Source organism: Danio aesculapii, chromosome 24, assembly GCF_903798145.1.
Source record: "Danio aesculapii chromosome 24, fDanAes4.1, whole genome shotgun sequence".
In the NCBI taxonomy this organism is placed as follows: Eukaryota; Metazoa; Chordata; class Actinopteri; order Cypriniformes; family Danionidae; genus Danio; species Danio aesculapii.
The window spans coordinates 25,355,381-25,381,633 of NC_079458.1; the positions used below are offsets into that span (position 1 = coordinate 25,355,381).

General features: G+C 34.5%; 1 protein-coding gene across 2 annotated transcripts in view; it reads right to left on the bottom strand.

Moving 5' to 3' along the window:
• Positions 1-25,451, bottom strand: part of sema5a (sema domain, seven thrombospondin repeats (type 1 and type 1-like), transmembrane domain (TM) and short cytoplasmic domain, (semaphorin) 5A) — a 298,541-nt gene extending 273,090 nt beyond the window's left edge. For both annotated transcript variants that reach the window (XM_056451158.1, XM_056451159.1), the window contains exon 1: positions 25,097-25,451. The gene's annotated coding sequence lies outside the window, so the exon portion shown is untranslated. The remainder of the gene's footprint in view (positions 1-25,096) is intronic.
• Between the last annotated feature and the right edge of the window lie 802 nt (positions 25,452-26,253).

Here is a 26,253-nt window from a genome sequence, read left to right on the forward strand (position 1 = left end):
CACACACACACACACACACACACACACACACACACACACACAAACACACACATTCATACACTATGGCCAATTTAGTTTACCCAATTCACCTGTAGATTCGCATGTCTTTAGACAGAGGGGAAAACCTGAAACCCCCAATAGAAACCTATGGCAAAATGATGAGAACATGCAAACTCCACACAAAAAATGCCAACTGGCCCAGCTGTGACATGAACCAGTAACCTTCTTGCTGTGAAGTGACAGTGCTAACCACTGAGCCCCATTGCCGCATATTTAACTAATTCTTTCATTCATTTTCTTCCAGATGCCCTTCCAGCTGCAACCCATAACTGGGAAACACCCATACACTCCCATTCACACACATACACTATGGACAATTTAGCCCACCCAATTTATCTGTACCACACGTTTTTGGACTAGTGGGGGAAACCGGAGCACCCAGAGGAAACCCACGCGAACACGGGGAGATCATACAAACTCCACACAGAAATGCCAACTGATTTAATAATTCGAAATAACATTATTATGTAATTATGCTAATGTACCAGTATTGTGCTAATAGTTTTATTTTCAACTGTATATGTTATATCAATAGAATAAAGATTTATCTCAACTGACAAATTTGAAGCAGATTTGTTTCCTAAAATGACAAATGTTGGGCTGGCAATCAGAGACATTATCATGCGTCATTATCAGTAATGAAGACTATTTTAAGAAATTAGGACGAGATCATCTGGGATGGGTGCTTCAATTTCAGCAATACATGACAGATATGATGAAACAATAGAAGAACATATCTGATTAACATTAAATGACAGACATACAGACAAAGGCATTCAAAAAGATAGTTGGACAGATAAATATGTAGATAGAGCGATGACTGAGAGGCAAAGAATTAGTGGACAGATGGACAAAGGTAGAAAAAATATGGAGCTAGATTAGTCTCGATAATAAATTATGCAAAAATCATAATGTACTGATGCATGAAATCAAATTCATGTGCACAAAATATATATGCATAAATATATTCACCAAAAACTATTAATGTGCACAAAACAATAATACATACTGATAAAATACATATCACAAAATGCTAATTTACAAATTATAACTGTTATAATCATAACCCGCCAAGAGCATTGTAATGGAGGTATGCACACATTTTGCGAAATCTAACTTAAATTAGAAAGGAAATGAAATGTAGATTTTTATCCAGCAAGGTGAACTCAGATCAGGATTGTGTTTCCATATCATGTCTTGTGCATGCTCAAGATCCTTATTTCAAATAGAGACAGCAAATAGAGAATGATGTGGTAGCGACTTATGGTTGAACACTGAGCTCACATCTGCATACAACTTACCTGTGTGAGAAGAGTGTGTTATTAGGAAGCTAACAAAAATATACACACACAAATCCAAGCCAATTCACATGTGAAAGATGAATATTCGCAGTCACAATGGACTCACAATTTTTCATTCATTCAATCATTGTCCTACACTACAGCGGAATAAACTGCCAACTATTCCAACATATGTTTTACACAGCAAATGCCTTTCCAGCCACAACCTAGTACTGGGAAACACCCATACATTCTCATTCACACTAGGGTTGGACGATGTCTAATCTGAAACATCGCGATGGACGATGGCAACATCATCGTAGGCGGCAGTGAATTAATTATTTAAGAATTAATTATTTAATTATTTGTAGCCTACTGTTTCAACTTCCTGACCCGTATGGTCTTTGTTTTACCCATAACCAAATCATAAATAAATAAAGAGAAGTTACACACAAATTACCTCCTGTCAATCACTTTTTCCGCAGGCATGAATAGGTAGAGTGATCTGTGTCGTTATAATGGTGTTGATAAACTTGGTTGATAAAAAAAGTTGCACAACCAACCAACAGTATCTGAGGTTTTCACTAAAATTACTAAGTAAAGGTGTGAAAGTGCAAGATTGAAGCAGTGTACTGATGCTGTGACAGGTTACCTAATAGATTCAAAAGACTGAAGAGTCAGTAGTTAGAGACAAGATAAATTACATATCACGTTTAACAACTATAGTGAGACGCAATCCAGTGGTACATTCTTGATAAACTGTCCAACATGCACGACTCTCTAGGGTTTTATGCTCAAAGCACCCGCTGACTGCTGGAGCTCAGAGTCAGATGCTGGACGATGGCATGGTCTATCGACCCAACCCTAATTTCCACACACTCATACGGCTGTTTAATATACGCAGTTGAAGTCAGAATTATTAGCCCCCTGTTTATTTTATAACCCAATTTCTGTTTAACGGAGAGGAGATTTTTTTCAACACGTTTTTAAATTAGTTTTAATGACACATTTCTAATAACTGATTTATTTAATCTTTGCCATGATGACAGTAAATAATATTTGACTAGATATTTTTCAAGACACTTCTATACAGCTTAAAGTGACATTTAAAGGCTTAACTATGTTAATTAGGTTAACTAGGCAGGTTAGTGTAATTACGCAAGTTATTGTATAAAGATGGTTTGATAGACTTTTAGAAAAAATATATAGCTTAAAGGGGCTAATAATTTTTACCTTAAAATGTTTTTGTTTTTTTATTATTAAAAACTGCTTTTATTCTAACCAAAATAAAACAAATAAGACTTTCTCCAGAAGAAAAAATATTATCAGACATACTGTAAAATAAATTCGTTTCTCTGTTAAACATAATTTGGTAAATATTTAAAAAAGAAAAAAAAAATCAAATGGGGGCTAATAATTCTGACTTCAACTGTATATAACTGTTATAAACAGGTTCCGTGGAATATGGTTTCATGCTTGTGAATTTGGCTACACGTGTACATTGTGCTTTTTTGTGTGAATTATTATTTGAGACTAATCTAGCTCCATAAAAAAAGGAATGAATTGACAGACTAGCTGAATTCAGAGAGTCTGACATATAGACACCAAAATAAGCATGCGTGTTAATAATATTCACTCATTTGTGTTCGTCATCCTCTGATTAGTATACTTTGTGGCTCCTCTCAGCAGGCAGGAAGTTGTCAGCATGTGCTGGAGGGAGATTCACACCCACCGGCTTCATGCTGTCTCTCACTCCCCTTCTCAACTCATTCTGGAGCCCCTCAGTGGGACAGAAGTTTGGAAAGAGATCACTTGAAACCAATTTGAAGCCTTTAAATGCAAATGACACGTGCCTCTAGTATGAGCAAATCTGCCATTGATCTCTTCATATAGTCTGCATGGAGAAGCATTCATCTGAGAGGAGCCAGTCGGCATGTTTAATCTCGCTCAGCAGAGAGCCACGCAGAGCCGCTCGATGCTTTAAGCAGAACTTAGGAGGTTTTGTATTGATTAACAAGAGCTCGGTTTCCATAAAATCAGGTTGTTCATTAATACAACAGGGGATTTCTGGATGTCGACATTTACATGGTGACCTTGTGGCTTCATTTCGTAATATCTGAACGTATTTACAGAACAGTACATTAAAGTCCTTTAATTAACAATACAAATATTGGCTTGCAAAAAACAAACAAAAACAAACAAACAAAAAAAATGTCAGCTGCAACACTTTAAGACTTAAAATGTATGGTACACTTTAAATTAGATGGCTATTCAGAATTGCTAAAAGTATAATTTTTACAATACGGAAAAAAACAACAAATCAAAATGTATAGAAATCGATGAAAATCTGGAAACAAATTCAGAAAAAGTTTTAATTGGTCAAGATGACTGCCTTGATACCTCTAGCGTTAGCTTCTATTGCTAGTGTTTAATTCTAGTTATTTTAACAATCTTTAAAACCAGCTTTTAAAATTGGCAAAAATTAAGCCCATATACAATAACTATATTACCTTGACTTTTTCTAATTGTGTGTATATTTCATGATAATTTTGTTCACAAAAGTGATCTTAGCATTTCTACCATGAATGAACTTGCTGCTAACAAAAACATAAATTTCATACATTCATTCATTTTCGTTTCAGCTTAGTCTGTTTATTAATCTGTCGCCACTGCAGAATGAACCGCCAACTTATCCAGCATATGTTTTACACATATGTTTCACTAAAATTTACAACATACAACTTAAATTTACTAAATTTAAAAAAACAACAAAAATTTGCCATTCTTAGTTGCTACGGTGGTCCCTCGTTAATCATGGGAGTTTCATTCTAAAAATAGCCCGCAATAGGTAAAATCCACGAAGTAGTCTGTTTTATTTTTTACAATTGTTATAGATGTTTTAAGGCTGTAAAACCCCTCATCACTACACTGTTTTCTTAGATTAACATTTTCACTTTTCTCTCTTTTTAAACACTCATGTAACTTCTACCATCCTTTAGCATGTCCAGAGGTCCAACTTTTAGTGTGATGGTTAGCACCTTCATCTGCCTTTTGGTTGCTACCGTGGGTGTCTTTGACGGTGCAGAATGTTTTGTTGACATTATGCGGTTTGTTGGGGAGAAAACTTGCAAACACAGTACAGCACGTCAGAGTTACACTGCTAGTGATCAAAGATTTATGTCAATTTGGCAAGCTGAACGCATTCTGTACTGTACAGGAGACATGGCACGGAGGAGATTGATTGACAATGGTCTACAGCCAATCAGGACACACAACACAATGTGCTGTAAAAAAAAGCATGTCAAATTACACAAAAAAAAAATCAGTGAAACTCAGAGAGCACAAAAGGGGAACCACGTTATGGCGTACAGTCTTACAGTCTTGGAATGGTAGTATGGTAAAGTATGGTAAAGGTAAAGGTCCCATGAAATTAAAATAAAGTTTTTTAGATGTTAGTTTCAGTCTGTTAGTTTTAAGGATATCTATTAGCTAGTGTGCGCCGAAACAGTGACAAAATTTGCATTTAGAAAATATGAAACTGATTTAAACATCTAAAGCTTGCAGTTTGTCACTTCCGCCTAAATGGATCAACAATTTTTTTTCATGTCAAATCATACTTCAGTTTCTTACAACATAGGCTCATTCTGAAAACATCCCCTACATACATTTCTGGAGAATGCAAATTATACAGCCAGAAGTACGTATGGCTGCATTTAGTCTTTAAAACAAATGCTATGGGGCAGTATAATGCCGTTCCTTCTCGCGCTTACCAGCTAGCCACTTATCTCCGTACCTCCGTATGAACGGCTTTTCTACTGTTACCAGTTTGCCCAGTAGCTCGCCACGTACGTCGGTGGACTTGAGACATAGAGAGGCGTTGACCATGACGACGGGGTTCGAGTCTGGCGAAGAATGGTTCCGGTCAATCAACAGTGGCCTGTGATGGATTTATACAAGAACAGCAAGCATAGACATTGGCCTCTGGTGGATTTGTGAAAACAAAAACTGCAAAAAAACGTAGCTCCTGAGACATATTTTGGAGATCTCCAGAAATGTATATAGCGGTTCGTTTTCAGAATGAGACTGGGTAGGTTTATCATCATATCTTGACCAATCAAATGCTCTCTAGTATCTGACATGTGCTGTCCCCTTCAAGATACTTCACATTTGCTTTTCATTTGATGTGCTTGATCTCAACCACTATCACTGGCAGAGCTGTGATTAAAAAACTGTTGGCCAACTATTGGCTGTTTTTGTAAAAGGGGAGGGGCTACTCTATGTTCCGCCCTCTCTTTATTTATTCAGCTGAGATTACGTCAGCACTTCACGGGACCTTTAATGGTCAGAATGACTGTCATAGTTACACAATTGTGTAGTTCCAGTTTTACACTAACCAAGTACTGCATGCAAACATTTTCACAATACAGCCAGATGATCAATAGAAAAAGCAGAAAGGCGTAGTGATGTAAAATCACTATGTTTACATTTCGACTAAATACATACTTGACCGTTAAAATAGTCCTCCTAGCTGTCAGACAGTCTCTGCTGGATGTTTATATGAAGCAGAAGAGAGTGGTTGTGTTTATCCTCTCACTTCTGTCACGTCCCGTCTGACTCGAGTTCATCTCTTGAGTTGCGGACGCTTCACCTGTCAGGGCTGATGTCAAGTCTCCTGACGCGTCCTCTGATTTGAATGGTGCAGATGCACAGCGCAGACACTTCACAAATATTATATGTCAGGAAAGCAAAATGCAGAGTTTGTGTTGATCCTTTCACTTGAAAAGCACAGTGACGGGAAACTAAAGGTTAGAGCACAATACTGACACGGTAAGCCATTAAGACACAAGGTTTGCTCATGCTACTCATCCTTCATTTTGTCTTTGTTGTTCCTTGTATTTATATACAAGTCTAGAGATCGGATGACAGTATTGATTTTCACAGAGATTAAAAGCTCAAAAACACTAGATATATAATCATATTTAATACAAAAATATTTAGTAATTGAAATAGGAGATTAAATATGTGACCCTGGACCACACAACCATAAGTCATAAGTGTCAGTTTTTGGAAATTGAGATTTTTACATTTTCTGAAAGCTGAATAAATTAGATTTCCACTGAGGAATGCGGAAATAGGATACTATATGGCTGACTAAATAAAATCTGGAGTATGAAAAGTAAATAAATAAATAAATAAATATATATATATATATATATATATATATATATATATATATATATATATATATATATATATATATATATATATATATATATATATATATATACACATATATATATATATATATATATATATATATATATATATATACACATATATATATATATATATATATATATATATATATATATATATATATATATATATATATATATATATATATATATATATATATATACATTCTTAGTAATGCACAGCATTAATCAAAAATTTATTAAACGAACGGAAATGTACAAAATATATTGATGATCTTAACTTAATATTGCTTTTTGCTAATATTGCAAATGCTTTTTGCTGTAAAATCATTTTGACTTATACTAAGTATGTTTGCCTATTCGCACAAATATACCTGTGCAACTTAAAACAGTTTTGTGGTTACTAACTTGTGTATATGTCACAAGGGAGATGCTGACAATGGAGTATGGATCCAAATGCAGTATTTATTATAAAGAGAGTAGTCAGACAGGCAATGATCACAATCAGGAGCTAACAGTTGTATACAGGGAATCCAGAGTCGTGGTCGAATAGCAGGCGAATGGTCAATACAGGCAGGAAGCAGACACCGTAAACAAACAAACAAGGCTAGGGTCAAAAACGCGGCAGGACAAGGCAAGGAAAATGCGTCGTAATGTTAACTTGACAGTAGGGGTGGGCGATATGACCTAAAATTAATATCACGGTATTTTTCATCTTTTGAACGGTGACGGTATAATATCACGGTATTACTTTCAATAGCAAAATAATATACATCTCAAGGAAGAACGGACAAAAAAAAAGTCTCACTTCTATCACTCTTTAAAAGTTTCGGTTTGTGTCATTGTAAATGCTCAGTCTCGTTATGAGCTGATCTTCATTTCTCTGTGTTGGTGGAATAAAGCAGGTGAGTCAGCCGCACCAATTTATGAGCAGACAGAGCAGGATTCTCATGATGACCACCGGCGCAATTCCGCTCTTTGTTATGAGCTGTAGTTTCAGTGTAAACTTAGTAAAGGTGAGTTTCTTTGGCGATGATGTCTACAGTATTAGACTTTATATTTAGCGGACATTTGCGCTGAACACGCGGTGAATGCAACGCATGGAGATTCGGGCACCTTCTCCGAAAACACTCGATTGATCTCAGCTGGCGGATCAACATTTACCTCATGTCATGATCGCTGTCATCTGCGCCATTATTATTATTATTATTATAACTTTAGGTGAGGTTTCAGGATTGTATAGAAAAACAGAATAAACTAAATAAAAGGAATAAAAGGCCTGCCCTGAGTATTTTCCACTTAAATTACAAATTTAGATAACAAAACGAAAACACTGAATCCTTTTTATAACCAGCATAGGCTGTTATTATTTTAAGTTTGTTTTAATAAAGCAGACCTACTAACTCAAATCAATCGCTCTACAGAAAATAAGCATTTTTAACGCACCGCTGTAATATCTATATATATTCCAGTCCCTTTATCAACATTTTTTAATACAAGTCAATATTTTAAAGATTATGACTTGAGAATATGATTTTACCTCAGCGCTGCACTTTTCTCCTTCTCCCTCGCGCTGAGCAGGTGACGGAGTGTTGTGAAGTAGTTAAACTCTCCTCAGTTTAATTTACAGTGTCAAACTGGCACAGGAATATCAGTATATTAATATTGGCTTTGCTAAAAGGCTAATCAAATGTGGATCTTTTTTTACAGAAGCTATTAACAGACGCGCATGCTGCAACCGGTGATGAGTCAACAATCGCAAATATTTTGACTTATTTAAAGTAGGCTATAGGCTATAGCATATAATAATTTTGTGTAAAGACATTTATAAAAAAATGTAGCTAATATATCACAGGGGTTTGTATAGCAATTACAGTGGAGCATTAATTAAATCCTTTTTTTCCTGTGGAGCGAAACAAACACACAGTTGTGTAGCAGATGGAGACGCACAAAAAATATACAATTCAGATATTTTCGTCGGAAGAAAAATATTCTTTGAACGAATTTAGTTTTGTACAATTTGTATCTTAGTTTTTGTCGGTCAGTTATTTACAAAATAAACAAGAATAACTAATAAACTTTGAGGTGAAGCGATGTGCCTCAGTGTCCGCTATATGCCGCGGCCAAAACACAAACTGGTCTGTTAAATACAATCGTAATATAAATAAAATAAAAGTGAAATATTCAGTTTCGAATATGGAATCTTTGTTAACTGTATGATCAAAATTAAAAGAGCAGCCTATTCGAAATATTCGAAACTGAATATTTCACTTTTATTTTATTTATATTAAGATTGTATTTAGTTTGTGTTTTGGCCGCGGCATATAGCGGACCCTGAGGCACATCGCTTCACTTCAGTTTATTAGTTATTCTTGTTTATTTTGTAAATAACTGACCGACAAAAACTAAGATACAAATTGTACAAAACAATTGTACAAAACAAAATTCGTTCAAAGAATATTTTTCTGCCGACGAAAATATCTGAATTGTATATTTTTGTGCGTCCCCCTCCGCTACACAACTGTGTAGTGTTTGTTTCGCTCCACGGGAAAAAAGGATTTAATTAATGCTCCACTGTAATTGCTATACAAACCCCTGTGATATATTAGCTACATTTTTTTATAAATGTCTTTACACAAAATTATTATATGCTAAAGCCTATAGCCTACTTTTAATAAGTCAAAATATATGCGATTGTTGACTCATCACCGGTTGCAGCATGCGCGTCTGTTAATAGCTTCTGTAAAAAAATACCTACATTTGACCAGCATTTTAGCAAAGCCTATATTAATATACTGATATTCCTGTGCCAGTTTGACACTGTAAATTAAACTGAGGAGAGTTTAACTACTTCACAACACTCCGTCACCTGAACTCAGTGGGAGGGAGAAGGAGAAAAGTGCAGCGCTGAGGTAAAATCATATTCTCAAGTCATATTCTTTAAAATAATGACTTGTATTAAAAATGTTGATAAAGGGACTGGGATATATAGAAATTACAGCGGTGCGTTAAAAATGCTTATTTTTATATATCTGCGCGGACATACCGCATGATTTCTTCCATTGCCGTCACAGCCCTAATTCAGACACACAAATGCTCCCAAATATATTATGAGGGCGCATAGATTAAATTTCGGGCGCTCATGCGACCAAAATGGTTGCTATTTCGAGCCCTGTAGTATAAGGACATGTATTCAGACCACAACTGAATGTTTGAAGAAAATTGAATGCCTTATTATTTAGAATTAGCTATTATTGATGTAAATGCAGCCGTTCAAGGCGCATAATTGATTTATACCGGTATTGACAGTATTAGAAAATCCATGTCGTGGCGCAATGTCACACCGGTGATGACTATGACACCGGTATACCGCCCACCCCTACTTGACAGATAAACAAGGCTCAGCATAGAGGTGTGCATGTCTGCTGTATATATAGCCCATGTATTCAGTTCATGAGCAGCTCCCAGCCGTGAGTGTATGAAATCAACGGAATGAGCAACAGGTGCATGTGAATGGTGCATGACTGGAACGTGTAGTCCATATACTGGCAGATCTGTAGTTCTTTAGTGAACTGTGTGTTTACTAATGATCTGTAGCCGCTAGATCGCTGGTGATCATAACACTATAGGTAATAATATGTAATTGAATATTATTATTTACAATCAACTAATTGTTATATTTTGATAATTTTCACAATATAAATAAAATCTAAATTATCTATATTAGATGGCTCGGCTACAAGACCTCTGACTTCTGTTTTAATTGATTTCTTTATTTATTTTGTGCTGTGTACTGTAATTTTAGCCTTGTAACATTCATTTGCATTTGCATTTATTGAATATTTAATATATATTAAGAAGTTTGTATCTCATTTCTAAACTGAATGGGACTGAACAGGTACCATAAGTGATACAGAGTGAAAAAAAGTGTAAATGGTGTGTGATGCAATAACATTTTACTAGAAAAAGTACTGTAATGAACTTGACATTATACACACAAGCCTAAGAAACACTTCAACAGACCTGGGTAGGGGTGCACCAGCTGTTCGTAAGTTCTTTCCTAAACTGAAAAGTAAAGTCCACACTAGAGGCTTAGTAACTACTAGCTAGTTTGTAACTAAATTTGTTCTTCGTTTGCACCACATGTTCTTAAGGCAAGCCATAGTTAGTAGGGTGCAAGCTCTCAGTAAAGTCATGCATAGTCAAATTGAATGACGTAATATCCAATAAAAAACATTTAAATCATTAAACTGCTTTAAAATTCTGCAACTAATGCATCTATCTATATAACTGTCCAATGAAAATTTAATTTTTTTTAAATTACATTTTTAAAGTGCATTATATTACAGTCAGTCACTACAAGAGATGACACACATACTGTACCTGCACGGTATGCACGGAAATACATGAAGTTATCAAAACATAAAGCTTGACTTCTTTTATATCCTACAAATGAAACTGAAAAGAGCAGAGAAAAGAACTCAGTCATGAAGAAATTTAAATTTTAATAGATAGATGCAATTAACACAAAACACTCCTTGAAAGAAAATTAAACTGTTTAATTCACAAAGTGAAACACAAAAAAGCTGGGAGGAGAGGGGAGATCATTCTTAATTATAATCGCGAGCTCCTCAATGTTAACCAATCTCGCTGTCATCTCTTTTATACCATTATACATGGGTGGAGGCTGTCGTAAATATTTAGTTAGACCATAGCGTTACATTTAAACTAAGTTCAGTAGTGCAACACAAAAATGTTTAGTAGTGTGTAAGTTGTAACTTAGTGTACCTTTAAGTCACAACTAGCCTAAGTTTTGACTTACCCATTGCAACTGGCGCCCGATCATCTATTTAGAAGACTGAAAATATAAAATCACAAGTGGCCATGTTTAACACTGCAGTCCACAGAAAGTGCAAGCGACAGAATCACGTTAAAACAAAAGCCGTGGAAGAGTAGCACACAGACCACCTTCCAAGGCGACTCATTAAAGGCTCTTTTAATACGCAGACCTCCTTCACCCTGAAGCAAACCTCTGGCTACAGGAATCAATCTACACTGGCTGTATCTGCTCTGCCACATTCACAGGGACCCCAGACAGAGATGGATGCTGTTTCGCAGTCTGTCATGAGCTTTCAGAACAGCAGGGAGGCGCTGGGCTACAGCTCTATCTGAAAAAAAGCCCTAAATACATATTAAGTGCTCTTTCTCTCGCTATCTGCATCACTCAGTCCGCACGCAGACCACAGACGGCCACAATGCTGTTAGAATCCATCAAACACACCCGCACTGCATTACAACACCAGCTGGAGCTTTTCTACAAAACACAACCTAAAGGAGAGCTAAAAAGCCCCAGAAATACAAACAATTTGAATCTATACACAGTTTAGTTGCTGGCCATTTATGCATTTTCAAATTTATTTAAAAAAAAATCACACACACACACACACGCACGCACGCACACACACACACACACACACACACACACACACATATATATATATATATAATGTATCTATAAAGTCCATGTATATATGCAATTTAATTGCATTTGTGGTCACACACACACACACACGCACACACACACACACTTTTTATGTGGTTCAGTACTTGTAATATATTTAACTTAAACTTAATGTAAATGAACTGTGCAAAATTTAACAGTAACACTTTATAATAACTACACACTATGAATCATTTATTAAGCATTAGCAAATAGTGAATTCATTATATGTTAAGTATTAACTCTACATTAATAAACATTAGTAAGCATTTTATAACAACAGCTACAAATGCTCTATTCTTGACTTACAAGCACATTTATAATGTGCCTAATGACTGTGTTTTCATACTATGTTATTGATTCATTTTTCATTAATAATTCAGTATTGCATTATTTACAAACCATTTTTGTAAGAATAGTTGGTTGTTTTTAAAGATCATTCAGAATAAGTTAATAAATGATTAATAAACTAGTCAAATTAACATTTATAATTTGGACAACAGGACAAATAAGAAAATAAATTACTTTATTAATTTCTATTCATTTGAAGATACACAAATGAAACTATATCAAATGAAAAATAAATATTTGCAACCTTATCTAAAATAAAATTACTGTAGTTTAAACATCACTAAATAACACTGAAATGTTGTATCATAATATAATGTTAAATTATTAAATTGTTGTTGTTTTATCCCATTTTTACAGTATTTTTACAGTAATTTTATTTTTTTAGATAGGATTGCAAAGATTATTGTTCATTTGATACTGAGCCTTTAATTGTCATTTATAAGGGATTTACGAAGCATAAATAGTCCTCACTTTAGTTTAGGTCACAAAACTGCATGAAGTTGTGTTAATAAAGCATTTATTAACATACATAGTAACCAATACTTTATGTCTGATAAATAAAATATATAAACGTTGATTTCAATAGTTTATTAATCATTTACTAACTCATTCCGAATTATCTTAAAAACCACCAACTACTCTAAAATACAAATGCTTTGTACATCATGCAATACTTCATTTAGTAATGAAAAATAAATCACTCACCAATTATGAAAGTACAATTATTGAGCACATTATAAATGTGCTTATAAGCCAAGATTAGAGAATCTAACTGCAGTTATAAACTGATTACTCAAGTTTATTAATATAGAGTTAATGCTTAACAAATACTGAATTCATTACATGCTAATGCTTAATAAATGATTCATAGATGTGTAGTTATTATAAAGTGTCACCAATTTAACTTAAAGATTATTACTAATTACCTTATAACTTTAATATAATACATTAAAATGATAAAAAAGTATTGATTATTTTTTTTTGTGTGTGTGTAGTTTGCATGTTCTCCAATGTGTTCGCGTGAGTTTCCTCCGGGTGCTTCGATTTCCCCCACAGTCCAAGGACATGTGCTATGGGTGAACTGAATAAACTAAATTGTCCGTAGTGCACATTTGTGTTTGAGAGTGTATGGGCATTTCCCAGTGATGGGTTGCAGCTGTAAAGGCTGCGTAAAACATATGCTGGATGAGTTGGCGGTTCATTCCGCTGTGGCGACCCCAGAATAATAAAGGGACTAAGCCGAAAAGAAAATAAATAAATGAATGAATGAATGAATAAATTGTCTGTAGTGTATGAGTGTGTGTGAATGAGTGTGTATGCATGGATGTTTCCAAGTATAGGTTGCGGCTAGATGCTTTATGCAATGTAGATCATCTCATACCTTTCAAATATGAACCGGAAAATAATAAAAGTCAGATAAGAATATTTCATCATTCTGCCTGCTTGATATCATTTAATCACAGTTTTTTTCCCAAAACCACCTGTAATTAATACTTATTTAATTTTACTGCTTGTCATCAGTTCTAAATTAAATTATGTGCTTTATGAGAAAGAGTAACTATTTCGACCTTCAGTCACTTAACTGGCTATTAATGTACACTACATAACATTTATTATGCCATAATCCCAAATAGCACACATCAACTCATACATTAAGAACCCTACAGTGGCCATACAACCTCAACAGTTTCACATAAATGCACCACAAAATAAATCCAGACATTTTTAAACCAGCTGTCAACCATCATCCTTTACATGTCAGCGATTTGATTAAAGCTCTTTGGGAATGTTCAGAAACACCCGGAGAATCGCTCAAACATCCCTTTCAATCCTACGCTGCAACGTCATTCACCCGCATCAAAATTACGAGCCTGTTAAACTGGGTTTAGAAAGCATGGAAAATCACTTTCAGAAGACTGACAACTCATGATTCAGCCAGAAGAGGAACCGCCGGTGGACTGGCATCACATTAATAAATGACAGTAAGCTGAGGGAAAAGACAGAAAAAATGAGAAAATCTCCTGATCTTTTATTCTCCAAGAACATAAGGTCCAGTGTTTAAAACAAAAACAGGATGCTTTCCAAGTCTCTTCCTAAAAATAACAGCCCGAGGTCTGATGGGATTATAAACTGGACCTCTATTAGTGCTGCTGAAGCGCTGTCCTTATTTAAATAAGAAAAAAAGAGAAAAAAACAAGGCTTTCATATGAGCACAGAGCGGAAACGCAGAGAGCGAGGGGATTTGTCAACGTGAAGTTTCACATTCTCTGAGTCAGGGCCTAAATATAAGGATTGTGGTTTTGAAATGACAGCAAAAGAAGGGGTAATGAGGTTTTGTGGTTTTAGGACTAAGTAAACATATCAGGCAGTGTGGAGAGATGGTGCTAATCTGCACTGACATGCGAACATATCAGTTTCCATTGAAGCAGAGCGCATTAAATAACTCCCTTGCATTCAAACATGCTTTCTTTTCTTTGTAAAAACACTCCTGAAAGCACTGGCATCCACCTGCAGAACAGCAGCAGTTCAAAGCAGGTCCTATTACTCTAGTCCTGCTCCAATCTGGCAACGCTGCAGATCGAATGAACTATTCTAGCATGATAAAAGAGTTTCTCTCTTGGACTGTGTGCTCACCAAAAACTTGACACAGCACAAATTTCAATTCCTTTCAGGCTTGTGGGTCTGAAAAGGGTTTTGAACAACCTTAAATCAAACTGTAAATGCTGCTCCTTTTAAAACGTCATTCATTATTGATAAAGGGATAGTTCCCCCAAAACTGAAAAATCTGCTATTATTTACTCCTTCGTTTGTTGAAGGACTTTCTTCTTCTGCTGAAAACAAAAGAAGTTATTTTTTTAAAAATGCAGGTTTCTGGCACCCATTGACTTTTATAATATTTATTTCCCATAATTGAAGTCGATGGGTGCCAGAAACCAGAGGATAGAAAATCATAAAGGCTTAAAACAGGACAATAAATGACAAGGTAATTTTCATTTCAGGGTGAACTATCCCTTTAAATTTGTACAATATTGGCAGTCTGTTTTAATTATGTTCATTCATTCATTTTCCTTCTACTTAGTCCCTTTGTTCATCAAGGGTCACCACAGCGGAATGAACCACCAATTTATCCATCATATGTTTTACATAGAGGATGCCCTTCCAGCTGCTGTATATGTACGAGATGATATTATTGATATAGCATCTGATATTATATACAAAAGAAGACATTTTGAAGAATGTTGCACACCTGTAGCCAATGACATCTTTGGTAGGGAAAAATCATTGGTTACCAGTTTCCAACATTCTTCAAATTATCTCCTTTTGTTTTCAAAGAAGAATGAAATTCAAATAGGTTTGGAATTTGGAAGTTTTTTGGGTGAGTAAAAAATATTTTTTTGGTGAACTAGCCCTTTAAGAGTTGAAAAGCATTCAATATGTGATTGAGCCTTTGGACAGAACTACTTTTGCAGGAGGTCATATGAGCAATTCGTGCTTCACATGTGTATTTTTTATTTATTTTATCCATCTGAATTTGCCACGTTTGTGTTTTCTTACACAACCTTTGTAATAATTCCACAGAAAAGTATGTACTGTTTTTCAGCAAACTCTGTGTTCCTCTGAGAAATCGAATCCCATCCGAATGCAAATATCGGTTATTGCACACATTTTTTTCACAATGATTTTCCTTGTGTGCTCTGGCCAACATAAATAACTGTATATTCTCTTACTGCTGCATTTTCTGCTTGGTGGGTGTCATTTTTTATGGATGTCGATGTCTTTTCTTCCCAGCAAAGAAATAAAGGAATAATTTAAGAGCCAGGTTGATGTTCAAACCGGCTACTGTAATATCAGCTAATGTTTCCTCCTGACTCTAGTGTCTCTACGCTTTCTATTTCATTGCAATCTTAATGTTTTTGATCGATCACATGATTGTAAGCAGAGCATGTGATTTAAAAGAAACCCCCAATAATGGACGTAACTCTTATAATAATGGAAGTGTCTCACAAATCATAAAATAATGACCTGTGAAGTACTGCACCCAAATACATATGCTGTTTGTTCAAACTACTTATTTAAAATGAGCTGAAACAACACAATTCTTGACAACACAAAACTTAATTGTTTTATGTTCAATCCACTTAAACTTGTAAAATCTAATAAGTTAAATTAATTCCTTCATCTTCCCCCAACAAAAAATACAAGATTGTGTGAAACCCAGCACTTTTTACAGTGTAGCAAATACCTTTAGACTGAATATGTAATATATATGACAAATTATTTCATAAAAATCACATTCATCTTATTTACATTGACACAATAATTGTATCATTTTCAAAAATTTGACCTTTGAAACGCATTTTCAATTTTCTTGCAATTTCACACCTCAGTACACTGTTTTCAAGTAACTGATTTTAGAAAATATCAGTTGAAGTCAGAATTATTAGCCCCCTTTGAATTTTTTTTTCTTTTTTAAATATTTCCTAAATTATGTTTAACAGAACAAAGAAATTTTCACAGTGTGTCTGATAATATTTTTTCTTCTGGAGAAAGTCTTATTTGTTTTATTTCGGCTAGAATAAAATTATTAGCCCCTTTAAACTATATATATTTGCTCGATAGTCTACAGAACAAACCATCGTTTTACAATAACTTGCCTAATTACCCTATCCTGCCTATACCTAATTAACCTAGTTAAGCCTTTAAATGTCTCTTTAAGCTGTATAGAAGTGTCTTTAAAAATATCTAGTAAAATATTATTTACTGTCATCATGGCAAATATACAATAAATCAGTTATTAGAAATGAGTTATTAAAACTATTATGTTGAGAAATGTGTTGAAAAAAATTTCTCCATTAAACAGAAATTTGGGAAAAAAAATAAACAAACAGGGGGCTAATAATTCTGGAGGGCTAATAATTATATATATATATATATATATATATATATATATATATATATATATATATATATATATATATATATATACACAGTTGAAGTCAGAATTATTAGCAGTGCTGTTCGTTATTTGTTTAATTCTTTAAGGTGACATGCTGACTGACTGACTGACTGACTGACTGACTGACTGACTGACTGAGAGGGAGGTGATGCGTGAGGCTAGCAAACACAATGTAGCTTTCAGATGAACACAGTTTCCATAATTAAATAAATAAATAAAGATCTATGGCTCTGCATACAATGACTTTATCTTGCTGGAGTTTAAGGCCATTTCACTTTACTTTAGGACACATTAATGCCGCTCTGCAGGTCTATTGGAGACATTCATAAATATTCCTAGCAAATCTAATAAATGTTGGAGATACACTTGTTATATAAACGCACTAAATCGCACTTTAGCAGCAATTATTTCAGAGCACACAAGAAAACCTGCGCTTGAGTATTGTATATTTGAGGGTGTGCAAGAAGTTTTGTGCACGAACACAGGAAATCAGCACGCATGCAAAGAGATTCGCATGCCTGTATTACATAAATGCGATCTCGACTTGTAATACTGCACTCACGACATTTGTCATTGAAATAACGCCATAGGTAGTTGGTAGCTCTGTGTAAAAGGCCTGCTGTCACAGCTGGGAAAAATTCTATTTCAAAGTTTTGGTGCCATAAAACCTAAATCAGTCACAAAAAAACACATTAAAATATTGTCAAATTTTAAATAAATTAAAACAAACAAACAAACAAAAAAATTATATAATGCATATATACACACACACATATGCTTATACATCAACCTTTATGGAAACTTATGAGACTATATGGAGACCTATAGACAGAATAAACTTTGTACTGTATAAACTCTATATTCTACTCCCATACGCCCAAACACAACCCCTTATAGAAAACATTACAAAAACAAAGTGCTTAGCAATGCACATTACTAATCAAAAAATCAGTCTTGATATATTTTACAGGAGGAAATTCACAAAACATGATCTTTACTTAATATTCTAATGATTTTTGCCATAAAAGGGGGAAAAAATCTATAATTTTGACCAATACAAAAAATATACCCATGCAACCAGCCTGATCTCATGAGGAATTTTACGTTTTGTCAGTTTCGTGGCTAATTCATATGAATTTGTACGAGTTCAGTCGTATGAAAATGATGATTTTAGAAAGGAGGGGTGGCATCCAATCTAACCCATAAACCCAATCATCATTGGGGATAAGCAAATCATACTAAATTGTATGAATGAGATCGTACTAATTCATATGAATTAGCCACTGAATCAAAAAGTTACAAATTGCTATAAGATTGTGTTGATGCAACATAAAACTGGTTTGAGCTGAATTAGTATGCTTCTTTATAGCAGAACTTAAAATGGTTTTGTTTTAAAAAAGTCTGCATCATTGATTTAGTTATTTTCCTGTTTATTAAATAGAAGTAGATTAGAAATGATCTGAACTCTATAAACAAAGGTTTCTTGACTTGATAATTACAAAGAGCTGCAACCACATCAGTCCAACCTCAGCTCAACCTGTCCTGACATCATAACTCATGTTTTAGTCCTACATTGTTATCTAATCTTCGACGTCAATAAACTTTTACGGGTGACAATTATGCCTTATGCTGCACTGGCTTCTCCATTGTCGTCCGATCTGCCATCAAGGTTGAGTTGCGAGTAACCACAGCAACCCTTTAGCATCTAGCCGAGTGAATGAGTTAGCGCGTCATTAGCATTGACCCGTCTGATCGTTAGACCAGCTGTTTCCTCAAGTCTGACTTGCTCTACAAGGGTAATAAAGTGGCAGCCATTGTTGCGTTCTCTCCTCTCAACTCAGCCAAACTGTTCTGTGATCAGTACCAGAGCTGGAGATGTGGCAGGCTAAATATAGTGAAGGGACAAACCGCTAGTAAACAGTGGGGTAAAAAAAAAGTCACAATTCAGTTCATGGCAGTAAAATGGAAGGTGTGTGAGAGACCATGATGAATGGAATTATATGATTTAAAGGCACAGTTCACCAAGAAGTCACATTCTGTCATCTTAACTTACTTGCCTTTATGTTTTGTCAAATGTTTATGTGTTTTCTTGCCCAAAAAGAAGGTTATTTGAATCTGTTTTGGGACATAAAAAGAAAATCAAAGGGGTGCAAAAGAACGTTACATACAGTACTATATTACAACCACACACTATGTTTGTATTTTTTATTTAAAGAAGAACTCATCAAGGCGGCAATTATTTCATAAAAATACAGCAAATACATCTCTTAATAAGATTTTTATTCATGTTACAGAAAAGCTAAATATACAGTCTTCAGTATAACATGCTCTTTCAGAAATAATTCTAATGTGCTGATTTGCTGCTCAGTTAATATCAATTATTAAGGTTGCTCAATTATTAATAACGTGTCTTATTTTCAAGATTTTTGCTACTTATTTTTTTTGTGAAAGCAATATCATCTTCATAAAAGATCATCAAAATTCAGCATTTATTTGAAATAGGAATGTTTTGTAATACGTTAAAAGTTTATCTATCACTTTCGACCAATTTATCACATCCTTACGAAACAGAATTATTATTTTAATATATTTTGTTAGCATGTTTAGATCTAGATAGATAGATAGATAGATAGATAGATAGATAGATAGATAGATAGATAGATAGATAGATAGATAGATAGATAGATAGATAGATAGATAGATAGATAGATAGATAGATAGATAGATAGATAGATAGATAGATAGATAGATAGATAGATTTTTGTCCCACCTTTTACACAATAAAGAAACTCAAACATGTTTAGAAGGACACAAGGGCTGAGTAAAAGGTTTTACATAAATTTTGGTTGAACTGCCCTATTAAAATCCTTTGGCATTTTGAATAAGTCCTGATTATGTTAATAGGAATGTGAAAAGGCAGTGGAACAACAGGCTCTCTGGGATGTCAAGTAGTGCAGGTGTTACTGACGGCATACAAACAACTTCCCAATAGCAGCTGATGCATTAGAAAAACATACGGGTCAGTGGCAGACTAATATCTTGGGTTCTAAATAAGAATAAAGTCTTCATATTACTAAAGCCTCTGCAGGGCATTTTGAAGTAAATACACCTTCAGTGAATGGCACAATACCTGACATATAAGTACAGGTGAGAACTACAAACTCAATGAACTCATGTTGACTAAATGATCACTTTAGGACACTAACAGTGATGAATGGAGTTAACAAATTAAGTGGAACAAATACATGTGCTGATTGATTGTTCTTTAAATTTTAGGAGACAATCAACTGTAGCAGTCATTAATAACTGCCCATCATTAATATAAACCCGTAAGAGTCTCAGGCATTTTCAAATGTCTTCATTTGTCTTCTGCTATCGAGCTTATTCAATGCAGATGTAAGCTCTTTTCTTTAGGGAAATGACAAGGAATAACAAACTTCAATAAGCAGTCAAATTACTTCCACTACAAAAAAAAGTGTTTCTTACATAAAAAATATAACTAATATAACAAGAAAATAAAAGTTTGCGACCTCAAACCGCATAATCAGCAGCTTTTTTATGACTTTAAAATCTATGGAAGTAAATGACAATTAGGTTCTAATGGCTGTGCCTGCTCTTACATGAAAGGATACGGTCAAAAGGAGGAGCATGTGTGGTTCTTTGAAGAACAATTCAGTAAAGAGTCCTAAATTGACATTTAAACTGGACACGTTGCAAATCACAGCACCGACGAGGTTGCGTTTTGTTTTGTCCTGTGTTTTAGTCATATAAAAGACATCCTTAACTTCATATTGAATATTATCTATTTTATTATGCATCCTATGTTTATTTTGAGTTGAATTTGTAGTTTACCTGTGAAGCCTGCAAGCGGCATCTGTCAAAAATAGAACAGACACCTATCTTTAGCAAACCATCACAAAAAGCCGATTCTGGGACACTTATGAAATGTGCCTGGTGTAAACACGAGCAGTGACTAGATTGGTCAGCCATTGGTGGCCATGTTGGAGCCACACATGCATACAGTGGAAATCTGGGGATATTGTGAAGTGTGAAGAACACTTTAAAAATCTATAGAATCAATTTTCTCCATAAACAATAATAGAATATTTCGTCACAAAACCCCATATGCTAATATAGAACCTTATTTACTGGAATGAAGGCAGTAGTCTTCACATTACTAAACTCCCAAGAGCAAATCTGGAGTAAAAACACCTTCCCTGTACGACACAATAGCTGACATCTATGATAAGTACAGATGAGAACCATAAACTCTATGAACTCATGTTGACTTAATTATCGCTTTAGGACAATAACAGTGTTAAAGAGTATAGGGTTTAGGGAAGAAGAAAAAAAATCAATGACCCAGAGGCTTTCTCTTTTTTTTTGTTTTTACACGTCCACTGAGATTCAGTGTTGAATCTGTGCTGTAATTCGAACCCCTCTCATTGCCCAAAGGTATCTCATAATACTCTTCCAGAATTCAGCGTTTTTTTCTTTACATTCCCAAGCCGCTTTGTCCTACAGGACCTCAACGACCATGTCTTTGCAGGCGAATGAACTCAAACGACTTGCACTGCCATGATCTAAAAGTAATTTAAGCATCTGGACCAGGGTCATGTTTTTCCAGAAGCCTGCTGGTGGTTATACACTATACACAATCACTATATAGAGCTTATGCTTGGAGTATCCTATGCTGAAGTGCAACCATATTTAAGCAAGTAAAGACAAACTGAAGGAAACCTGGATGTTTTCCAGAGCTGGAATGTCATCATATATTCAGATCGAGTAAAATACATAATGGTGGAGATCAATGGAGCAGGAAAGGCTGATTTCAGGAATGCCAAACGTGTTCAGAGTCATTAAGCAAACGCATATGCTTCCCAAACTACTTCAAATGGTCAAATCCATTTCCAGATTTCATACAGTGAGTGATTAAAAAGAGAGAGAGATCACATTGGCAACTTACGCATGACTGAGCGAATGTCCAGATTTGATGCTATTATGGCTAGTGACCTGATATACTTTCTATTAAATGAAATGAGATATGTTTGCTGATAACGGAAGCGTGGTGATACACACTGTAAAGAGTACACTGCTGTAAAAAAAATCTAATACAGAAAATTTATGCAGTATAAATGACCAGTGCTGAAGTTAATGAACTTGATCAGTTATGGTCCAGCTGGGAAGTTGGAAATGTTTATATATATATATATATATATATATATATATATATATATATATATATATATATATATATATATATATATATTAGGAGACAATCAAAATACCAGCCATTTTAATAACTGCCTGTCATTAATAAAAACACACAATGAGTCTTTGGCCTTTTGAAAATGCCTTCAATCGTCCTAAGCACTATTAGAAATAAAGGTTCACACCAATGACAAATATAGAAGAACCATTTGTGACCGTGGACAACAAAAGCAGTCATAAAAGTCTTTTTCTTAAATTGAAATAAGCTTTTCATTGCACATTACTAATTAAAACTGGAGTTATTATTAACAAAGAATACTGAAAAGTTCTTAAAAGAACAATTTCTTCATAAGTTCATAGTGTAAAGAACATTTAAAACATGTAAAGAACCTTTTTCCAACATTATGATCTTTCTGTGGAATGGAAAGTTTCCATAGATTTCACAGATGCCCATAAAAAATTTTAATTACTTAATCAGTCATGACTGTTCAGCATGACTGTTAATATCAAATAAAGTGGAACAAATGCATTTCATGACTGATTGTTCTTTAAATATAAGGAGACAATCAAACGTAGCTGTCATTAATACCTGTCAGTCATTAATATAAACCCACAAGAGTCTTTGTCATTTTGGCAATGTCTTAATTTGTCTTAAACATTTCAAAAAGGGGGTTTCGGAGCAGGTTGGGATCCTCATAGATCCTGTTAGCCAATTGTTCTTAGACGAACAAAATGTGTTCACATTAGCGATTTAATCTATAACCAAACGGTAACCGTGTGATTTCTCTATATATGTGGTTCATTGAATAAGTGTGTACATTACCATCTATACCTTGGTGCAACCCAAACAAGCTGACCAATGGCACTGGAAAGATGAGACTCAGTCCACTTCCAAATGGCATCACAGAAAAGACTAAACAAACCACAAGATGTGACCCCAAAACTGATCAAATTCTCAAGCAACTCAGTCTTTTCTCAAAATAGTTGCAATGTAATTTTAGTTTTTTTGATCCAGACTAAATGAACCAAGAGAACTGAACAACAAGTGTGGGCACACTGACATTTCAAAGAACACTTTAAAAATACCCCAAAAAAAACGTTTTTTTTTTCACGATAAAGAAGCTTGGGTTAAATGGAAAGGTGATTAAAGGTTCTTTATGAAACCACATACTGTATGACAATATATTTCAGCAAAGTGAAGTAATCAACTGATCACAACAAAAACAAAACAGCAAATGAGAATGCTTCTGTTAAACTATGTATATAACACAGATCACGCTATACAGTTTAATTGACTACATGCATTCAGAACTACTATATTTATCTTGAAAAATTGCAAACAGATATGCTACTATACTAAGATCATATATGGTATGAGTTTCTACTAATTCTTTCTTTTTTTAATGCGGCCATTTAATTATCTACATAATTAGCTGAAATATGCTTTTCTTTTGTAGTGACTAAGTGATTACATTTCAAACTGTTTTTAAATGATCTACATGATGTGGATATGTATTTAATTAAAAATCACTATGCGCTGCAGATTAAATTTGGCTAAGAAATTACCCACAAAAGAAGCTGCAACAACCAATATTAGTTAATTTCAGATAACATAAATTAACAATGAAAAATGCTTCTAAAGAATTGATTAGTTTGGCTAATGTTAATTTAATCATTTACTAATACACCATTAAAGCTGTATTTGATCATATTACTGGTAACACTGTACATAGATTAGGGAACATATAATGAACACATTGCTTAATAGCATTTCAAGCAAAATGGCTGTTTATTACTGGTTTGAGCACATTAATTCACTAGTCTGTATTTATAATGCTTAATGTTCATAATATTAATGTTTTCAAGCTATGTTTATGCATGCATACTATTTATAGAAACGTCATTTGAGCATTGATTCAGCCACATTAAAATAAGAAAAAATAAATTCATTAAATACATTATTTTAATCCTTTTTATATTTAAAAATGTTGGATTTAAGGGAGAAATTTGACTATTTCATCACTGACCACGTGTAGACTAATAGTAAAGTGTCGTTATATTCTGTCTCTGCACAAAATCAGAGTGTGAAGTGATGCAAGAAACGGTATTAAGACGTTGACTGTTTTATAACTGTCAAAAGCTTCATCCCAGTCGGACTGTAAAACACTCTGAGGCAGCACCACCAAGCGGTAAATATCAAATATTGAGCAAAAGTTCTTCAAAACAGACACGAAATCTTATATACGCTGTGCTAAAAATGACTTCGGCTGTGTTAATGAGGAAAAAGTGACATGTTAAAAAAAAAACGGGCAGGCTTAAAGAAGTTGGAATGTTTCGATTATTTTAGTAACTGCACACCAAATGGGCTGTTTTTATTATAACCTAAACATAAGCTACACTTGTTCTTATACATTAATGCGATAAAAGAGATAGTCAGAAACTGTGTTTGCATCTACCAAACAATAACATTATTGAAAAAATAACGCGCGTATTTTAAAACAAAGCATAATGTGCGACTTACCAAATGAAGTGCCTCAATATTTCTCCTGTGCATGTAGGTGAGAAGCCGCAAAGAGTCAGTGAGCTCTGTGAAATATGTGACGTGTAATAATCCCAATATCTCTAGAGTCCGCAACGGTGGTAATAGTCCGTGTGAGCGCGTACGCAAATAAGAGCCAGTGACTTCCACTACTTTCCCGGACGGCAGTGAGAGCGGTGAACGAGGTGCAGCCGAGCCGCTGAGTGCGTCCAACTCACTGGGCAGTTTGTGTGAAGCGCTCCGGTCAGAGAGCGACAGAATGAAGCGCGCCGTCAGCGTCAACAGCGCCCCCGCGTCTCTGTACTGAGAGACTGACTGAGCGACGCGACGCAACACGAGCAGCAGTCTGCACTAGATGGAGCTTGGACAGCTTCATTGAGGATAATGACGGGGGCGTTAGTTTCTACAACACAGCTTTCTCGAAGAACAACAAAAACATCATTTGAATTTACAACGCTCAATTCGTTTTGATCAACCTGAAAAGTTCAACTCCTGTTTATGTATTTTTTATAGCTTAAGATACTCAGTAGAGGTCACACTTTACACTTTAAGCTATAATTAAAAAAAAAAATAATAAATCGATTTGGGATAGCTCTACCTATAATTAGTCTATGTTAAGTCTCTCATTAACTAAAAATGGCTGAAATTAAGAAAATAGACAAGGAAATGACATCATTTACAGTTGAAAGTTATTGAAGGTTGAAATACATGAATAACAAATACACCTTTACTTACAGGAATTTAATACAACCCTAAATCAGAAAAAGTTGGGACAGTAGCTGGAAAATGCAAATAAAAAGAGAAAGTAGTGATTTCTAAATTTACTTAAAGTACTTCATTGCAGAAATGAAACAAACATTATTTCATGAGTTCCTCATGATTTTTTTTTTAATTAATTAATTTATTTATTTTTTCAAACTAATCTCGTATTCAATTTTGGTTCTTGCAACACATTTAAAAAAAGTTGAAACAGTAAAGCATTTACCACTTTGTAATGTTCCCATTCCTTTTTACTAACACTTAAAAGACGTTTAGGGACTGAAGACACCAAGTGATGAAGTGTTTCAGGTGTAATTTTTTTCCCTTTCCTCCTGCAAACAAGTTAAGGTGGGCAACAGTATGGAGTCTTCGTTGTTGCA